Source organism: Giraffa tippelskirchi, chromosome 12, assembly GCF_054371585.1.
Source record: "Giraffa tippelskirchi isolate mGirTip1 chromosome 12, T2T-mGirTip1v1.2.pri, whole genome shotgun sequence".
NCBI classification, from domain to species: domain Eukaryota; kingdom Metazoa; phylum Chordata; class Mammalia; order Artiodactyla; family Giraffidae; genus Giraffa; species Giraffa tippelskirchi.
This window is the reverse complement of record NC_137286.1, coordinates 121,249,390-121,271,169: the sequence shown is the minus strand read 5'-3', so window position 1 is coordinate 121,271,169 and position 21,780 is coordinate 121,249,390. Positions and strand designations below refer to the sequence as shown.

The following is a 21,780-nucleotide window of genomic DNA, read 5'->3' as shown; positions in this document are numbered from 1 at the left end:
GCAGTAAATTATATCTGAACACCCCTATCAATAGCAAACTAGAATATATTGGCATGATATCAAATAAAAAGGTTGGATAAATATACTAGTGTGGCACAAGATTGTACATAGTGAACTGTTTTACAGGTCTATGGCAAAGAAATAGAAGACATATTACAAATAAAAATACTGTGTTTAATATTATTGTCTTCTGTGAGAAGGCTCAGTCTTGCTCAACCAAATAAGAATTTAAGGGAAAGATTTGAGCCATACTCCTAAGTTTTTAAATCAGGGGATTCTTCTCTTTTCAAAGGATGCAGAATTCGATGTCTGGATGAAGGAGTTGGGTTAAGACTTGCTGGAATAATGAAAGCTGGACCCAAAAGAATAAGTTGAGCATTCTCTATCGAGAGAGATGTGAAAATGTTTGCTGATGAATAAATTTAAATTCATTATTGAAAACTAGATCAGCAGAGCATTTGTTAAAATTAGCCTACAACTTTAAATTGAGGGGTAACTTTGTGCTCCAGAAGGGAAAAAGTGCTCATTTGTGAATTATTGACATTTTGACTCTCTCTTACATGGTATGTCTTCAAAATCCACCATAGAGAGATGACTCTTGTTTTGTTATTAATGTTTCCAGAAAGGAAGGCCAGACAGAAGGAAAACATTTCTTCCTCAATTAAGAAGGCTTTTAAGCCCTTTTGCCTGAATTTCACTAATGCCTCATTTCGCCAAATCAATCATGTTGCTCTACTAACGTATTAAAATGTACTTTAATAACAAACGCTTAAAATCAGAAGTGACATTTTTTTCTAAGATGCATTACTAATAAAGTAACACGCATTTTCCTCTGCGTGAAACAGCTGGACCATGACGAGATCACATTAGCACTAATTAAAATGATATTTTCTGTGCAGTTTTTGCTAGCCCAGCTTCATTGGACTCAAAAGGATTTCTGAAATCCATAATAAAGGCTATTATGTCATCTTACCATGTTTCTCTTGAATCAGGCTACTGTCTAATTTCTCCACAATGATATTTTCTTAAAACTCTCACTCAATAAAATCAATATTAAGTTTCCTCTCAGAGCTCTGTTTTTTCCATATACGATCCTCATTTAATTAAAAAAAATTAAAGCTTTCATTTATTTTGCTTGATGAACAAGAAAAAATATAATATTAAAGGCAACATTTTGCAATGTTTCTCTTTTTCCTCACTTTACTGGGTCCCTGTTGTTCCCAACGTATAATTTGCAAAACATATTGCTTCAATACTTACAATGAGAGAGGCGGCCCAGCTGTGGGAAGAGAGGACAACAGCCTCCAATATTACCATAATAATCTGCCTAGAATCCCAGGAGCCCCCTGGTATATACAATTCTCTGTACTGCAGGCCCCAGCTGGAGAACATTCTCTTGACATGTATGCCAACCTTTGCCTGCAGGCAAAATAAAAAAAAAAAGCAGAGAAGTAATCATGAAAATAAAAAATCTTGTCAACTGCGTTGGGCTGCAGTTCCCATGTTTTTGCTCACGTAGGCAGGCATTGTGCTAACAAAATGATACCAGACTTTGAAAGACTGCAGCTGGTAGATTTTTGGATTTTTTTTTTTAAATGCGCTAGTTAATTCTGTGATCCTAAAATTTGAGGGGAGGAGGGGCAGCAGACAGTGATACTTTAGTTATGGCTGTTAGTAAATAGGACAACTTTATTTACCAACTATTTCACAGATTGCTTCTTACAGGAATTGAACTACAAGAAGTAGCATTACACTCTTGAGGTGAATCATGGATGAAATTTCAAACAAATATAATTTATATGCCTTCGTAAGTTAACTTAAGAGGAACTTGAGCAGTTTCTGATTAACATCCTTCTTAAATAACCCACAAAAACCAGTGTTATTATATCTGCTCTCAAGACTTCTATCTCAAGTCAAAGAAGTGATATTAACCTTTAAAATAACAAGCTAAAACTTCAAAAGGACTTCATGAACAAAACATGCATATTTTGAAACTGAAAATTCAGATTGGGTTGTATTTTATTTTAACAGTCAATAAAACTCAGTGGGTTAAGAATATTCCACAACTAGAGTTGAAAAATCTGATATCTTGGCTACAGCACTAAAAGTTTCCAAACTTCATTTGTCGAAACAAGAAGCTCTTCTGAAAACGAATTAATCCAGAATATAATTGCAGTCACACACATTTAAAGCACTTTCATCTGAGTGGTATCCCACTGGATAAATATGCTAAATAGGTAAGAAAATGACATTATATGTATAAGATGTTAATTTCCTTTGTCAAATTAATTTTCCAAATACTAGACGGACTGGAAGAGGACATTATAGTGTTATGTTAACTCTTAAACATGTCTATTTGCCAGGAAATGTTCCATTTTACTCTCTTTACCAATATGTCTATGATAAATCTCTCTACTTTGCAGATAAAAATATTTAGAAAATTGAGGATTTATAGCGTAAAATTTGATGTTAGTATTTCTTGATCACTTATGAGGGTAGGATATATGGATTAGTTTTATAATTGCATATGTGTGTGACTATTTAATTAATGTCAATCCTCTCACCAAATGTAAACTACATGAGGGCAGGATCATGGCAGTTTCATTTGTCATTTCCTTCCAAGTGCATGGCACACATTAGGTATTTGTTGAAAGAATAAGTGCATGCACTTATTTATTCATTCAGTCATTCAACAAATATTTGCCAAGGCACTAGGGATTCAGCAATGAATAAAGCTGGTGAAAATCCCTGTCTTCATGGCATAGAAGACAGATAACACATAAGAAAAACAAGTAAAATATAGACAGCGTTAATGGACTTTCCAGGTGGCTCAGTGATAAAGAATCCAATCCACCTGCCAATGCAGGAGACAAAGGAGACACATTCAATCCCAGGGTTGGGAAAATCCCCTGGGGAGGAAATGCCAACCCACTCCAGTATTCTTGCCTGGGAAATTCCATGGACAGAGGAGCCTGGTGGGCTATAGTCCATGTGGTCGCACAGAGTTGGATAGGACAGAGCAGCTACACACATATACCATGTTAAATAATGATAAACACTAAAAAGAGACCTTTAGCAGGGAAAGGAGACAGAGTGTGTCTGGGTGGGAGGCTGCTATTTTAGAAAGGGTTACCAGGAAATGTCCCCCCACTACCACCGCACCCAACAAAACTGTGAAATGGACTAGTTCTCTCCCCTGGTGAAACTGAATAGGTCCTCAGTAAGGACTCCCCTGGTGGCTCAGACAGTAAAAGCTCTGCCTACAATGCGGGAGACCTGGGTTCGATCCCTGTGTCGGGAAGATCCCCCTGGAGAAGGAAATGGCAACCCACTCCAGTACTCTTGCCTGGAAAATCCCGTGGACGGATGGAGGAGCCTGGTAGGTTACAGTCCATGGGGTCGCAAAGAGTCGGACATGACTGAGTGACTTCACTTCACTTCAAGAATCCAACAAAAAGGCAAAGAAAGAAAAGACTTAAAATGCTGACTCTTTCATCATTTATGCAAATATCTATGTTTCATGAAATTATAAGCCCCTCTAAAACAGAGACAGCAACTCTTTCTGGATATTATCTCTAGCACTTAGCACAGTGTCTTATATACAGTAGATGCTCTTCCAATTATGCTGAGTTGACTTGGAGTCCTTTTAGAATAAAAGGACAACAGTAAGAAGTGGTAATGTAGCCAAGGATGGAAGAGAGCCACCCAGCATAATCTAGAGGCCCAAAAACCAGAGGGGTGAGGCTGAGCATACACTATCGTCTTGATGCTGCCTGAAGCTCCGTGCACTCAGCTGTCAGCCCTGAGATGACCACCTTTGGTCCAAAGAGAAAACAAGGCAAGTTTACAGAGGACTGTGCGTACGCACCATTACAACTAGGAAAATTCATCAAAGCCCTTGTCTTCCTAATGGGGGCTCACACGGGGATCATTTTCATCTAAGAAAGAAAGCAGACATATGTTGCTCTTATGAAGGTGGTCTTGAAGGGGAAGTTCATGCCCCTTTGTATCCATATATTCAATTTGTGGGCTGGGTACAAGTGATGGGCTTCCCAGGTGGTGCTAGTTAAAGCACCTGCCTGCTAACGCAGATAGACATGAGGGATGCTAGTTGGATCCCCGGGTCAGGAAGATCCCCTGGAGGAGGGCATGGCAACCCACTCCAGTATTCTTGCCTGGAGAATCCCACAGACAGAGGAGCCTGGCAGGCTGCAGTCTATGGGGTCACACAGAGTTGGACATGACTGAAGCGACATAAGTGAAACACTCACATTTTAATTAGGGGTAGAAAAAAATACACATCAGATGATGGAAATAAAACGAGAAAAATAATAATAAAAAAACCCTGAATTTTCAAAGTAGGTGTTGGTTAAGAGTAAAGGGAAACTACCTAGTTAATACAGTAATATGTGTACTGGATAATATAATCATATATATATATCAAATATATATAAGTATTATATATTAAATATATAATTATATATTAAATATGTTATATATAATATAACCGTATATATATTAATATAATAATATAACCAGGAAAGTACAGATCAGCTGGTCACAACATTGCAAAGAATAACACAAAGCAGAGTAAAGGAACATAGGCATGGTAAACAAGAAGAGAGTTAATTTAAATAACAGTTTGAAATTTCTTCATTATTCTCAGGGACTAAAATATTCAACTAGCTACTCGGGCTCCATTTCTAGTCAGTTATCACATATGTTATGCTATGCTTATTCGCTCAGTTGTATCCAACTCTTTGTGACCCCATGGACTGTAGCCCGCCAGACTCCTCTGTCCATGGGATTCTCCAGGCAAGAATACTGAAGTGGGTTGCCATGCCCTGCTCCAGGGGAACTTCCCAACCCAGGGATCGAACCCAGGTCTCCCACATTGCAGGCAGATTCTTTCCTATCTGAGCCACCAGGGAAGCCACCAGGGCATTATCACATAACAGGTAACATAATGTCCATATCCGTGTTGTTACTAACCTTGAGTTTCCTCTGCTCTTTCTGAGTGTCTCAACCACACTCAGGGCTGTGCATAAGCTCCTCTCCGAGGAGGTTCCTATCTCTGTCCATCTCACATGACTCTTCTGAGCTCCACATACATTGCCTCCTGGATATCTCCAGTTTTACTCCACAGACATTCAAATTCAGAGTATTTATCACTGTACCCCCAAATCTTCTTCTTCCATGTGCTAATATTAGTAAAGATCACCACCAGTTACCCAAACCAGAAACCTAGAAATGATGCTTGGCTTTAGCATCTCTTAGATTCTCTCCTCACGGTATCATCAGCCTCCAAGCATGAAAGAATCCTTCTCCTGCGTAACTCTTACATCTTTCTCTTACATCTAATAAAATTGACAATGCATGGTTAATGTCTGGGCTTAAAAATGGTTCCCATCTCAGCTGGGTTACTACACGTCTCCTGACCAGTCTTCTCAAAGGAAGAGCTTCCTCTCACCCCAACCCAAACACACTCCTCCACCTTACCAGAGTGACTTTCTAAAATGCAAGTACCTCTCTCCACTCACTCACTTTAAAATGCTTCAGTGTCCAATAGTTTGGGTTAAAGTCCCTCCAGCTTTTGGATTAAAGTCTTCACTCTTTTTTTTTTTTTCATTCAACAAATCAACCAGTGTTTATTGCATCTTTTTATTTATTTAAATTAGAGGATAAATGCAACACTGTGATGGTTTTTGCCATGCATCCATAGGAATTGGCCATAGGTATATATGTATCCCCTCCATCCTGAAACCCCTTCCCACCTCCCTCCCCACCCTATCCCTCCAGGTTGTCACAGAGCACCTGCTTTATGTACCCTGCTTCATATATCAAACTCCCACTGGCTATCTGTTTTACATATGGTCATGGATATGTTTCAATGCTAGCCCCTCAAGTCATCCACCCTCTCCTTCTCCCACTGAGTCCAAAAGTCTGTTCTTTATGTCTGTGTCTCCTTTGCCGCCCTACACATAGGATCGTCAGTACCATGTTTCTAGATTCTGTATATATGCGTTAATATATGGTATTTGTCTCTCTCTTTCTGACTTACTTCACTGTGTAATAGGATCTAGGTTCATCCACCTCCTGAGAACTGATTCAGATGTGTTCTTTTCTGTAGCTGAGTAATATTCCATTGTGTATATGTACCACAACTTCCTTATCCATTCATTTGTCAATGGCCATCTAAGTTGCTTCCACGTCCTCTCTGTTATAAGTAGTGCTGCAATGAACATTTGACATGAAAAGCAAGCTGATGGCTTCTTTCTGATCTTCCCCAATCCCCATGCTCTGCCAATGCTTCAGCCTTAAAAGTGACCCTCCCCATTGCCATCATTCGTTTGCTGACGTTCTACTATTGATCTAAAACATCTTGTCCAGTTTTTTCCACCATAACTAAATCTCACTCATCCTTTAAAAATTCAGCTGAATCATGACCTCCTCTTTTCTAATCCCCTCCCTCCTTCTGCTAAGTTACACGGCTCTTTCCTGTGTTCATAAAGCGCACTGTGCAGGCACAGGCATATATTTACTACACTGAATTAGGATTTCCAGTTTCCTGTCCATATCCCTCATTGACTACGAGTTCCATGAGTACAGAGGATTGTTCATGTCTGTACCGCCTAGCTCTAGCACAATGCTTACTGCATTGTAGATGTTCCATCAATGATTGTTTAGCATGTAAGCGACAGAATGAGTTTCCAGGGATAGGACTAGTTTAGTGGGAAGGAAATACACTGTCTACTTCTACGTTAGAAATGATTTACTAGAAAAGATTAAAAAATGAACATTTCTTGTGTAACTACTTACACCCAGCATTGGATCTATTGGTTAGGAGCTAAGGTGAGAGAGAAAGAGAGATTGAAAAAGAAGAGAGACAGAGAAATCTGTTTGTACGTCATCATTTGTTTACATGTTCCAAAAGTCTCCTGTACAAGACAAGATGGTTAGGAACAGAGCTAGCAGAAAGGGGCCTCGCAGGACTAGTGCTACTCAGAACTCTAAAGCCAGCAGGAATTTTTTTTTTAAATATGGAATGGTTCATGGATTTGCATGTCATCTTTGCACAGGGGCCACGCTAATCGTGTCTGTATCATTCCAATTTTAGTACGTGTGCTGCCAAAGCGAGCACAATCAGTAGGTCTTAAAGTGGAGAAGAAATGTGTGATTAAAAAAGAAATCAATCTCGGTACCAAAACAATTTTATAAAGGTCAATATACATTTGCTAAAACCATCTGGATATATTTTCAAGATGCTATTTAAAAAGAATAAATTGGTTTTAGCCTATGATAAAATATGAAGCCATGACCACCTTTTGATTCATGTTTTATTTTTTTTTGTTTTATTTTAAAAATAAGTTTAATGTATTTAAGCTAAAAACAAAACTAAAAGTAATTCACCCATATCTCCCACGCACTATCCCCCACCTCAGGCAAACACCAATCTGGAGTCTGTGTCTATGAGTGTGGTTTCATATATATAAAGAAAACTATACATTGAGTTTTTACATGTGAAATATAATAATATATATTTATATAGAATATATATTTACATTTTTATTGTGTATTTATATATTTAGATTCCACATTCCACATATAAGACATCATGCAGACAGTATTTGTCTTTCTCTGACTTATTTCACTTAGCATAATGCCCATGAGATCCATTCATGTTATTGAAAATGGCAAGCAAATTTTTTTAAAGTATTACTGACTTACAATGTTTTAGATGTACAACAAGGTGATTCAGTTATATATATATATATATATGTATGTATGTATATGTGTATATATATACACACACATACAAATATGTATTTTAGATTCCTTCCCATTATTGTTTATTACAAGATATTGAATATAGTTCCCTGTGCTAAACGGTAGGTCCTTGTTACTTATCTATTTTATACACAGTAGTGTGTATCTATAATCCCAAATTTCTAGTTTATCCTCTACTCCCTTTCCTCTTTGATAATCTCAAATTTGTTTTTCATGTCAGTGACTCTATTTCTGTTCTGTAAATAAGTTCATTTGTATTATGTTTTTAGATTCCATATATAAATGCCATGACATGATATTTGTCTGGCAACCAATTTTTTAAAGGAAAATAGAAGACAAACTAAAATGTTGCTGTTGTGTCAAAAAGGCGTATCATATGTGTGCTGAAACCAGTATGAGTTCTAAAGCATTTGCAGAGTCTACAGTGCAGAATTAAAATTTCTTGTTCGAGTTAGAACTATTAAAATAAGGCAGCTCCCCCTCTTGTCCCCAGAATCTCTTGCAGCACCCCCTGTTCTTTTGGAAGTCTATCTGTTAGGCCCCTGTGCTTATATGCTGCCAATTGTCTTTGGCACAGAAATACTTCATTCAGGCCTGTCTTGTCCAGTGGCACCCTCTAATTCAGATCTCAGTCATAACATTAAAACTTAACAGTCCTGTATTCCAATGCCTCAGGCTGTTTCAGTAGTGTAATCTGAAAGAAGTTCCAACTAACGGCCCTGAACAAAAATTCAGCAGACTTCAAATCACAATATATAAGTAGCAGCTCCCTCTACCCTTTAACTTAGATTAAGCAAGCATTGCTCTTTCATTTTTTTATTACAACCATTCTCATCTAACCAAACTTGTTCTCAATTCAGCCACACAGGCATTACTGTATGAACACATTCATTCTTTGCCCACTATGTTCCTAGGCATTCTACCTAGCTTGGGCTAACCATGTACTCACAAGACTATTTCTGTTTGATCAGATTTTGGTGAACCCAGCAATGATAGGCAAAGAAGGAGACAGTCTTAAAGCTCAGTCAACTGAGTCTGACTAACTGTGTGTCCTCCAAACTTCATGATGGTTATATGCATCTGTACAAAGTTACTACTTTCCAACTTTTCAGTCTTTGGCTCTTTTATCTCTCAAATATATCAAATAACTGGAGATTATGAATGCCACATGATATTAACAAGCTCTTCTTGTTAATATCAAGAATGGTAATGTCCTTTTACTTTCTCAGAATAGTGAATGTTTGTTATTATTGTTTTGTTTTTGTCCTTCAAGTGAACAAAAGTAAGTATTTCCTATCACTTTTTTTTATTATCACTTAACTTTCCCAAAAAATTTTAAGAAAGCTACTATTCTAATACACTGGGCACAATGGTTTTTGTTTTGTAAGTTGATTTAAAAAAAAATCTGAAGATTTCTTTTTCAAATTTTTGTAGAATCACCAGTAGAATTGGCAACACAAGAAAAATCATTTGCCTAAGGAAATGGAAGATCCAAACTATGTGAAATTTTAACATTCTAGGTACTTTCCAAGTATCTCAGGTCCGCAGGGTTGGCAGCTCATGTATTCGGCCAGCAAGCTTTGGAAGAAAAATAGAATTACAGGCACTAAATGGGAGAATTTTTTAAGTAAAAATAAAGGAAGATCCCATAAAAAGCTCTCAGTTTTCTACCTAGAATTTTTAACAAACATTGTCTACATGTTTTGTATGTTCATTTTTTCTACATATGGTTTGAACAATTGGTCTCATTTTCAGTTTTACTTAAATGCTGAGTATATTTACATGGACCATGTTTCATTACCCATGAAGAAACCCAACAAATATTTGTCAAATAGAATTAAATGGGCTTATATTATAATATTCATATTGAGGAATACACCTGACTTATCTTAGGCTACTGGAAGAGGAAATGGCAACCCACTCCAGTACTCTTGACTACGAAGTCCTATGGACAGAGGAGTTGGCTACGGTCCACAGGGTTGCAAAGAGTCCAACACTATTGAGCAACTGAGCACGCAAGCATCTTAGACTAACTCATCTATATCAATCTTTTACTGTAAGTAGATAGATACTTCGTCTTATTTCAGAGAAAAAATTTTAAAAGTAACAAATTTTTCTATGTTTTCTGCATTCTTTCCTTTTCTATCAAAAAAAAAAAAGGAGAGAGAGACTTGAAATAAAGATGGAAATATATGAAAGGAAAGTTAAATAAAAACTGATAAAGATGGATTGCTAAGAATCTACATTATCTTCAGTATGACCTGTATTTTTCTAATTTAAAAAAGAGTAGTAGGTTTATCCTTTGTATTGATTGGCCCCTTCTCTTAAACTTGTGTCTTTCTAAAGTTGTGAGCAGCATCTAGATTACAATGCTAAAATCTGTATAAATTCTAGCTGCCCTGCAGCCGAAGTCAGAACTGCCCCTCAGTCTTCCTTGGGCAACAACTTCTCAGCAAACTTAGCAACTGCACAATTTTGGGTGCTTCTAGAGTGCCCATGGGCAAGCAGCTGCAGGGGGTAGTCCAAGCAGAAGAGTCAATCTCTCTGAAACCATAGCGGGAAAAGGGTGCTGATAACTGTTTGCATTCATGAGAACACATTTCCTGTCCAATTTCTTAGCTTATCTTAGTCTTTTTATATATTCTTCACAAAATGTATTTACGTATCAAATTGTTGTATTGCAAAAAAAAAAAGATACCACTATTCAAAATGATCTGGTTGAATACTGAGGGGAAAGTATTAGTGATCCAGTTAAAAAAAAAAAGGAAGTCGATCACTCAATTGGCACAACAGTAAAGAATCTGCCTGCAATGCAGGAGACTCGGGTTCAATCCCTGGGTCAGGAAGATCCCCTGGAGAAGGAAACAGCAACTCACTCCAGTATTCTTGCCTGGAGAATTCTATGGACAGACTAGCAGGCTATCTTCCATGTGGTGGCAAAAGAGTTGGACACGACTGAGCGACTAACACTTTAACTTTCAGCTGATAGATGTGATATGCAGCAGAAATCAACACAACATTGTAAAGCAATTATCCTCCAATTAAAAACAATTTTTAAAAATAAATAAATAAATAAATAAACATGCACTTATTCTACAAATAGTTCATGAGTATCAAGTGCTTGACTCTGTGCTGAGCGTGCAGTTTTGAACAAGACAGAGAGAGCTTATGATCTAACGGGGGCATGGGTGATCAAATAAGCAATTTAACAATCAAGTGTGGCAAATAATAAGCTTTAAAAAAGTGGAAAGGAAAGGAAGCAGACAAACAATATTTTCATGAAAGATGATGCAAAGGAAAGGACTTCTCTTGATATTTTCAAAATCGGTTTAAGTGAGAGAGCGGACAAGAATTCTAGAAGCAAGCCTTATAACTTTGATCTAGTTTTCCGTCTACTATAAATAGCTCCTGTCATCGGGCAACCATAAACTTCCTACTCTACTTGAATATCTGTTCTCTGCAACACTAACAGGTGATACAGCAACAATATGTAAATTAACCAAGAGAAATGGAGTACAAAGGCTATATTTGAAATTCTACGTGCAGAGCTAGTCTCCCGGTGACCTTACTGCAGAAAAGCAAACATTTCTGCCTCAGAGAAGGCGCAATGCACATACCAAAATCATCCATGCTACTCCATCTTATTTTTTCTTGATCTGAAAGAAAACCCTCAAAGGGAGACAGACTCTACAGTAAACGTTGCATCAGAAAGTCATAATGGCACAGTGAACAGGAACATCAAAGGCTGTAATGCTGTGTAAAGATAACCTCCCTCACATATTTTGGATTACGCAAAACGATGACTGTGAAATGTGTTTATTCTTTAATAAACTCACTTCATGGGCTATTGTATGCAGCAGGCCAATGATGTCTCTCTTCATTAATTTGCTTTTTGGGGGCCCAAACCTAGATTATTTTTGTGTTTCATGTTTCATATCACTACACTTGGAGGGACTTCCCTAGTAGTCCAGTGGTTAATACTCTGGGTTCAAAGCAGGGGGCGCGGGTTCCATCGCTGGTTGGAGAACTAAGATCCACATGCCTCTAGGCATAGCCGAAAAGTAAAAAAACAAACAAAAAAAGCCCACCATAATGGTCAACATATCTCTTACAGCCCTCGACAGGGTACAAATCAAGTAGGCATAGAAGAATAAAATGGGCTTTGTGGTTAGAAAGACATAACTTTAAAGCTGAGTTCTACTACTTATTACTTGAAATCCTGAGCACGAAGCTTTGGTTTCCTAATTCATAACATGGAGTTGAAAAAAAGGCATTTGCTATGTGCCTCTATGTGTGTGCTGCTGCAGCTACTGACCTTCAACACTGCCAGAAGGGAATTCAGGTTGGAGAGTGAGGCACTCTGTGCTCCAGGGAATCTGGTGGAACAGGTCTTTTAGATACTTAAATATGTTCAAGAACTGATTTCATGATTCCAATCTTCACATCTCTTCAAATTTTAGAAAAGCATTAAATCCCTTCATGGTGACATCAGCTCCTTGTGACTAGCAGAAAATCTTTTGCAAAGTAAGTGCTTGATTGCACTGAACTCCCCCTTCACCAAAATCTTATATATTGACCTTCCCCAACTGTCTCTTTGGAGCAGTCTCTCAGAGCCACCTGAGGTGCTGTCTCCAGGGATGCAAATAAAATTTGCCCCAAATAAAGCTTAAAAACTCGCAACTCTCACGTTGTTCATCTTTTTAGTCCACAGTTATCACTGGATAACTGAATTTCATAATCTAAGCACCCAGATTGCTTTTTGCTTTAGCTGAGCTGAGTAAACCCTTTAATGTTTTCTTCAAGTCACTTTAAAAGGTCTCTCTAAGTTCTTTATAGAAATAAATAAATAATAAATGTAAATTTGGGTTTTATCAAACTATGGCAAAGCAAGAAATAAAATGGCTGCAATTTTCCAGAAAAAGAAAACCACTAAATGGCCAAAGTGAAAGTCATTCAGTCATGTCCGACTCTTTGCGACTCCGTGGACTGTACAGTTCACAGAATTCTCCAGGTCAGAATACTGGAGTGGGTAGTCTCTCCCTTCTCCAGGGGATCTTCCCAACCCAGGGATTGAACCCAGGTCTCCTACATTGGCATTGCAGGCGGATTCTTTGCCAGCTGAGCCACCAGAAGAGCCCAAAATGGCCAAAGGGCTCAACAAGTAATCAATCAATCATTCTAATACTCAGAAATTGTCTCTTTCATCAGAGACTGAGTTAGACCATGATATGAATGGGTTTTACCAGGCCCCTGGACAGGAAACAAACTAAGCGAGAAGCAGTCTGAATTTGGCAGCAGAGGGAGACTCTGGTTAATCCCACAATTTTCTGACAAGACATGAAAGAGGTATACAGATAATATAACTTGGCAACTTAGAATGTATTCCTACAGATGACTTTTGACCTTAAAAAAGAAAGCAACTTCAGGAATTATAACCTATAAATTTTTATAAACCAATGAGGCTGCCATTATTGTTAACTCCATGGTCATTAAGACCAGTTCAAAATTCAAATAAAAAATTGTTTTGTCCCATCTGGGTCACATTTCAGTCATCATCAAAAGTCCAAGTATTTATTCTGTTTATTCAAGGAGATCCAAACAGTCCATCCTAAAAGAAATCAGTCCTGAATATTCATTGGAAGGACTGATGCTGAAGCTGAAACTCCAATCCTTTGGCCACCTGATGAGAAAAGTGGACTCATTGGAAAAGACCCTGATGCTGGAAAAGATTGAAGGCAGGAGGAGAAGGGGATGACAGAGGATGAGATGGTTGGATGGAATCACCAACTCAATGGACATGAGTATGAGTAAGATCCAGGAGTTGGTGACGGGCAGGGTAGCCTGGAGTGCTGCAGTCCATGGGGTCGCAAAGAGTCAGACATGACTGAGTGACCGAACTGTATTCTATTTACCAATTTTGCCCAGTAGATTTAATTTCCAGTGAATTTTGGCTATTTCGAGAAATCAAAGTCACCATAAAAAGGAATAAGATGAGATTTCACTGGAAATATGTGAAATACAGTATTCTGAAAGAAATCTCTTAAGAAAAGTTAGAAAGTCATTCAGTGCTAATGAGATGATTGAATATTTTTGAGAGAACAACTCTTGTTTATATAAGCTCTAGGGTATTTGCTTTTTTTTTAGTTCTACCTCTGTTTATCGCTACCAACCCCTCTCCCTCTACCCCCTTCATGAGTGCATGCTCAGTTATGTGACCACCATGGACTACATCCCACCAGGCCCTTCTGTCCATACAATTTTCCAGGCAGGAGTATTGGAGTGTTGTATTTTTTTAAATAATAAAGCTGTCAGATGAACTTTGCTCCTGATGTTAACTCCCACCTCCTTCCTGTACCTATAGATGAAAAGACGTTTTAATCTGTCATAAATGATTCCCTTTCCACCCTGTTCCAGGCTGACTCTTCATCAGCATCCTGGTTATCCTGTAGTTTGCTGTGGCTGTAGAGCCAAGGCAGCTTTCTGAGGGAGCAGCAGGCAGCTGAGGAACAGAGGTAGCCATCTGCGAAAGCTTTTCTGTCTGGGGGAACGTCTATTTACTGTCTGTTGAGTTGGGAGTGAAGCATGACATCCATCAGTGCAGTGACAATGTTATTCATATAATATTCAATAAGTTTATGTAATTGGACCACGTTTCACTAGGACTTGTTGCAATAAAACCACAGACATTTCTCAAAAAGCAGTGCAACCAGCTGGAGGATACAGACAGTTCATTTAACATTGGTGAATACACAGCCACAGGCGCTAGAAGCCAGAACAAAAATAAGCACAAGCAGTTAAAAGCGCAGCAGCCAAAAATGGGGCTGAGTGGGCAATGGCAAAACAGGAAATCTGGTAAAAGCTCACGTTGCTTTTCAGGCATTCAATTCACAGAGGGCCACTGAGCCACCCCTATTGCAAAACAAATGTGCTGCTCTCTTGCATTGCTTTCTAATTAATAGCATGTATCTTCCAGTAGGTTTTTGTTTTTCAAAAAATGTGTCTTGAATGAAAAGGCCAGTTCTCACAATCTTCTTCCTCCTCCACAGTACTCGACACAATGTTTTGTACTCTAGCTCTTACCAGTATTTTTTAGGTCTTTGCCAAATGTCAGAATATGATAGAATGGAAAGAGAACTGTACGTTAAATAAAAAGACGTGGGTACGAATCTTGCTCTCCCACCCCACTGTATAATTTGAGTATGGTAACTAACAATTCCAAACTAAGTTCCTCAAATGCAATGTGAGGATATATAGGCAAAAGTACACCAGAAATAACCAATCTGAAGATACAATAGGGGAAAAAAGATATCAAAACTTTAAATAATCATTAATTACCAGAAATAATCCAGTTCAAAACATGTGAGATTCAAAGAATCTTTTGAGAAATATGAAAGATGATATAAAACATAAGAGAATATGCTTTTCTTCTGGTTGAAAATGAAAAGGTGAAAGTGTTAGTGGCTCAGTTGTGTCCGACTCTTTGTGATCCCGTGTACCATATCCCACCAGGCTCCTCCATCCATGGAATTCTCCAGGCAAGAACACTGGAGTGGGCTGCCACTTCCTTCTCCAGGACATCTTCCCAACTCAGGGATCCAACCTGGGTCTCCCACTTGCAGGCAGGCCCTTTACAATCTGAGCCACCAGGGAAGCCCTCGTTCTTCTGTTTGGGAATATCAATTCTTTGTAAATTATTTTATGATTCAGCAAAATTCTAAAAAAACTCTCAATGAATTTTTAAGAGAATTAATAAAATGATTTTAAAGTTCATCTGAAGAATAAATAAGAAAAATAGGTAAGAAACTTTTGGGAAAAAAGAGGTGATGTGAAATTTACCCTACCAGTTCTGATGAAATATTAAAAAGCCAAAAAAATTTTTTTAAATCACTAAAATAACACTGTATCAATACAAACATGAAAAATGTTAAGCAATAATGCTGGGTAGTGAGAATCTGAGTGACTTTCATGTTATTCTTTTGCTTTTTTACATTTAAAATTTTTTCAAATATAACTTAAAAGAGCCAATTGATGTGGCTGGGTAGTTAAGACAACTGACTGCCAAAGGAGCTAATAAAAATACTGTTACAACTTACAGAAGAAATGGATGAATTAACATAAATAATTCATATAAACCTTTGTATATGTAAAAATTTAATATGTGATGGAGCAAGCAAGAATAATGGAAAGCGAATGAAATATTCAAGTTATGTCACTGAGAAAACTATGTATATAGAAACAGCTATTTAGATTCCCCACACCATACACTGAAATACATTTTCAGTTGCTTTAAGAAATCTACAAACCATAAAGCAATTTAAAAATACAAGAAAATGTAAAAGAATATCTTATTTCTGAAGGAAGAAATGTTTCCCATGAAACTAATGGGACTTAGAAACTAATGAGAACTTAGAAAATGTCAACAAGTTTTAAATTCAGGCAAACCTGGTTTTATCGCCCTTCATTTTTATTGCATTTCACCGATATCGCATCTTTTATAAACTGAAGGTTTGAGGCAACCCTGCATCAGGCGTCTATCAGTGTCATTTTTCAAACAGCACTTGTTCACTTCAAGTTCCTATGTCACAGTTTGGTAATTCTCCCAATATTTCAAACTTTTTCATCATTATTGTATTTGTTATGATGATTTGTGATGATTTGGGGATGCCATACCCACATAAGACAGCAAACTTAATCTATAACGTGTTCTGACTGTTCCACCAACCAGCCATTCCCCAATCTCCCTCCTTCTCCCTGGGCTTCCCTATTTCCTAAGACACAACAATATTGAAACTAGGATAATTATAACCTACAGTGACTTCCAAGTGTTCAAGTGAAAGGAAGACTCACTTATCCCTCACTTCAAATCAAAAGCTAGAAAATATTTAAAGTTAATTAGGAAGGCATATCAAAAGCTGAAATAGGCCAAAGCTGGGTCTCACATGCCAAACAGTTAGCCACGTTGAAAATGCAAAGGAAAAGTTCTCAAAGGAAATTAAAAGTGCTACTCCAGTGAATACATGAATGAAACAGTCTTATTGCTGATATGGAGAAAGTATTAGTGGTCTGGATAGAAGATCACACCAGCCACAGGAGATTGGAAGAAATTGACTCCAAACCTCATGGGTAACTTTAATGGATTCAGGACTTCACTGGAGGAGGTAATTGCAGATGTGGTAGAAATAGCAAGAGAACTAGAATTAGAAGTAGAGCCTGAAGACGTGACTGAGCTGCTGCAATTCCCATGATGATAATTCCCATGATAAAACTTTCACAGATGAGAAGTTGCATCTTAGGAAGGAGCAAATAAAGTGGTTTCTTGAGATGAAAAGTACTGGTAAAGATGCTGTGAAAACTGTTAAAATGACAGCAGAAAATTTCGAGTATTACAGAAAATTAGTCAATAAAGCAATAGCCCTGACTCCAATTTTGAATGAAGTCTTATTGTGGGTAAATACTATCAAACAGCATTGTATGCTCGAGAAATCATTCATGAAAGGAAGAGTCAATCAACATGGCAAATGTGATTGTCATCTTATTTTAAGAAATTGCCACAGCCATCCCAGCCTTCAGCAGTCACCACCCTGATCAGTTAGCAGCTGTCAACATCAAGGCAGACCCTCCACCAGCAAAAAAGTTACAACTTGCTGAAGTTTCAGATGATAGTTTGCATTTTTAGTAATAAAGTACTCTTTATTTAAGGTTCAATTCAGTTCAGTTGCTCAGTCATGTCCGACTCTTTGCGACCCCATGGACCCTATGGACTTTATTTAAGGTATATACATTGCATTTTTAGACATAATGCTACTGCACATTTAATAAACTACAGTATAGTGTTAACATAACTTTTACTTGTACTGGGAAGCCAAAAAATTCATGTGACTCACTTCATTGTGGTATTTGCTTCATTGCCGTGGTCTGGAAATAAACCCACAATATCTCTGAGGTGTATCTTTACTTTTTTGAGATTTTAGTTTCTCAAAAGTAAGGTTAAAAGACATAGAACAAATTAGGAAAATACATGCCATAAAGTTATACAGGAGAATCCTCAATGTGTGAAGCATTAATGGAAACAGAATAATGAAAACATTATCTAAGAATCAACAGTAATATGAGAAATATTGTTGAAGTAATTAAACAAGGAAGCCATTAACTGAGGTAGCTCTAGTACCGTGGCAGCCTAGTAAAACAAAGTGAAACCAATCTAAGCCATAGCTGATTCCTGTAAATGTGTCAAGGTTAAGAGATTGAAAATCAAGCACAACCAATCACAAACAGCCAAGGAGGCTTTCCCAAAAAAGTAACTGCTTAAGCTATGGCCAATCAAACAATTCCTTTGCTTGTTTTCACATCCTTAGCTCCTGCTGGTGAAGCACTTCAAACCATATCCAGTTTGGCACTGTCCTATCCAAGTTGATGTTTGCTCAAATAAACTCTTTAAAAGTCTAATGTGCCTCAGTTTATCTTTTAATAATACAAATAGCCAATTTATGGAAAAGAAATGAGAAAAATGATTCCACATAATTAGTCATTTTAAAAGTCCAAGTTGAAATAAAAATAAGATTTACTTTCACATATCTGAATAGCAAAACCATTTTTTAATGTTAATTATCTTGGTAAGGCGACAGGAAAACATATATTCTCCTACAAGTTTGTGGGCAAATAAATTAGTACAACTTTCTGGAAGCAATTTATCAATTTTAAGAGGCTTATTCTCTTGCTCAAGTAAGAGCTAGTTCTAATAATCCATTCAAGAGAAATGGGCAGAAATGTGGTCAAATACTTACATAAAATGTTGCTTATTGTAGTACTAGCTGTCATAGCAAAAGTTGTCCAAAATTGAGAAAATGATTAATTAAATTATAGTAGATACATACTGAAATACTAGTCATTATTTAAAACTATAATCATAGATGTGCACCTTTTGACAAATAATGATAGTCACAACATATTATTTAGAAAAAGCAAGAAATACAAATAAAAATAGAGTATATAATCTCAGCCATATAATGATACTGACACAGAGAACTGACTGCTCAGTGCCACCCTAAAATATTAACCGTGCTTATCTCTTGGTTGACAGAGTATAGGTTAGAATGCAAATTTCAATCCTGTATAAAGACCCCAAACTGATGATAAACAGTTTTGTCTGATACAGTAGCTTCACAGTTCAGGGACATGAGCTCCTTCTATTTTGTTTGCTTAATATCCCTACAATCATTTACGTCTTCTTAATGTGAATGAAGAGTGTTGCCTTCATTCACATCAAAAAATGCTCACCATACATTCACAATCCAGATAGCAGGAAGGGAGGAAGACAAATCACAATAGCTACACTTCTTCTCTTTTAAGGGTACAGCTCAATAACTCCATAATAATATCCACTCATATCCCCTTGTCCAGAGCTTAAACACATGACCGCATGCAGGTATAAGTGAGGCTGAAAAATGAAGTCATAAATTGGATGGTTTTATGATTAACCAAAAAGTCTATTACCGTGTGAAAAGGAATAACAGAATATTAGGAGACGATTTCTGCCACAGTCCTCAAGACCATGTGCTCTTTTCTTCACATACGTAGAACACATTCACCCACTTCTCAAAAATAACAACCCCAAAATTTTATCTAGTTGTGAAATGCAGCATAAAGTCTAGGAATTCTGGGAGACTCAGTATTCTCCATCAGATTGGGATTCCACAAAATAAAAGACAAGCTATCTTCCTCCTCCACTTAACACACATTTATATACAATGGTTGGACAGAAACAGGGCAACTGCATAAAAAATTCCCATTCATACAGTTGCTCCAAATTAAATAAAACTTAATACAACATGTATACAACCTGTATCCTGAAAATTAAAATGCTCATGACAAACATAAAAGGAGACATTTAAATGGAGCAATGGACTATATTCATTGATTGAAAGAATCAACATAATAGATGTCCATTCACTCCAAACTGATTTGCAAGCTTAACGCACCTATCAAAATCTCAGCATGAGAATTTTGTCTATGTTTTTCTAGACATAAGCAAACTTACTTGTTCTAAAATTTGTATTAGACGTGGAAAGCACAGGTGCTGGAATAACTAATACAGTCTTGAAAAATAAGAATAAAATAAGAGGAATCACTCTATCCACATAGTTTATATTATAAGCTTATAATATAGCTATACAGTCAAGGCAGTTTGGTATTGGCAGAGAGATAGACACACAGACCAACATAAAATAATAGAGAAATTGTAAATAGACCCATGCAAATATTCTCAACGTATTTTTGACAAAGATGCATAAGCGATTCAATGGAAGAAGGGTAGCCTTTTAACAAATGGTGCTGGCACAATTGGACATCCGTAGGTGAAGGAAAAGAAAGAGCTCGACCTAAATCTTACACGTTATGCAAAAATTAACTCAAAGGGGACCCCATATTAAATGTATAATATAAAATTATAAAACTTTAGGGAAAAAAAAACATAGGCTAAACTCTTCAGGATCTAGGTCTAAGGCAAAGTATTCTTAAACTGAACACCAAGGCGTGATCCCTGAAAGGAAAAATTTATGTTAGACTTCATCAATATTGAAACCTTTTCTCTGGGGAAGTGCCTGTTAACAGGATAAAAAGACAAGCTGAAAACTGGAAAAAAAATATTTGCAAAACACAAATCCTATGAATAACTAGTATCTAGAATATACAAAGAACTCTCAAAACTCAACAGTAAAAAAAAAAAAATCCAATCAAAAAAATGAGCAAAAGAAAAGAACAAACTGTTCATAGAAGAGAAAATATTTATGGGAAAGAAACACAGGAAAAGAAGTTCAACATCATTAGCCATTAAGGAAGTGCAAATTAAAACCACAATGAGGTTTCATTACTATGATATTGTGATTTATAGGAAAAATACATATTTAATCTTCATTCTCAGTTCCTGGCTCACAACTTAGAAAATTTTTGAAATCTCCCCAGTGATCAGAACAATGGGATAATAGTTGGTCTCTTGTCCTTAGTTTCCCATCCAAAGGTGGAGGCCTGGTTGCAGGAGAATCAACCATGTGATTAGAAAAAGCACAAGATGGTACTTTCAGTCCCACCCATGATTCCCTGAAGGGCTGGAGGATGAATAAATTGCATTGACTTATGATTTGTTCAATCATGACTACATAACAAAGCCTCCATAAAAACCCAAAAGGACAGTTTTTTGGCCCTTTTTGGAGAACTTCCATACTGGGGAACAGAACTCTTTTGAATACCATCTGCTCCATGAGGACAGACTCTCCTTAGTTTGAGACCTCGCCCTGTGAATCTCTTCATCTGGCTACTGGTTCCTATCCTTTAATATCTTTTAATAAAAACTCAGTAATCTAGAGAGTAAATAGGTTTTCCAGAGTTCTATGAGCCATTCTAGAAAATTAATTGAATGCAAAAACAAGGTTGTGGGAACCTCTGACTTATAGCAAGAAACAGAGGTAACAACCTGGACCTGTGGCTGATGTCTGAAGAGGAGGATGACCTTGTGGGTGCGTGTGTGTGTGCATGGGTGTGTGTGTGTCTGACTCTTCGCGATCCCATGGACTGTGGCTTGCCAGGTTCCTCTGTCCATGGAATTTTCAAGGCAAGAATACTGGAGTGGGTAGCCATTCCCTTCTCCAGTGGATCATCCTGACCCAGGGATCAAACCTGTGTCTCCTGCATTGGCAGGCAGATTCTTTATCACTGAGCCACTAGGAAGGAGTAGCCTTTTTCTGTGGAATCTGATTCTATCTCTGGTAGACAGCTTCAGAATTGAGCTGAATTCTTGGACACCAGCAGGGTATTGGTGTGGAGAAGCCTCCACATATTTTAGATTGGGTTTGGGAATATTTTTCCAGTACTACATGCTTAAAATAAAAAATAATGACAACACCATGTGCTGAAGAAGAGGTGGAGAAACTGGACTATTCACATATTGCTAGCAGGAACATAAAATGATATGGCTGCTCTGAAAAATGGTCTGCAAGT

The 21,780-nt window shown here is 37.3% G+C and overlaps 1 long non-coding RNA gene and 1 other non-coding gene across 3 annotated transcripts in view; both read right to left on the bottom strand.

Annotated features, from left to right (window-relative positions):
- The window catches only part of LOC145529497 (uncharacterized), a 112,830-nt gene that overhangs the window by 55,133 nt on the left and 35,917 nt on the right, over positions 1 to 21,780 (bottom strand). The window contains exon 5 of one of the 2 annotated variants that reach the window (XR_014071286.1): positions 1,261 to 1,419. The exons of the other annotated variant lie outside the window; for it this stretch is intronic. This is a non-coding gene — a long non-coding RNA (uncharacterized LOC145529497). The remainder of the gene's footprint in view (positions 1 to 1,260; positions 1,420 to 21,780) is intronic. 2 annotated transcript variants of the gene reach the window in all.
- Positions 7,035 to 7,141, bottom strand: LOC145530636 (U6 spliceosomal RNA). The gene has a single exon (XR_014071952.1). It is a non-coding gene; the product is annotated as a U6 spliceosomal RNA (small nuclear RNA).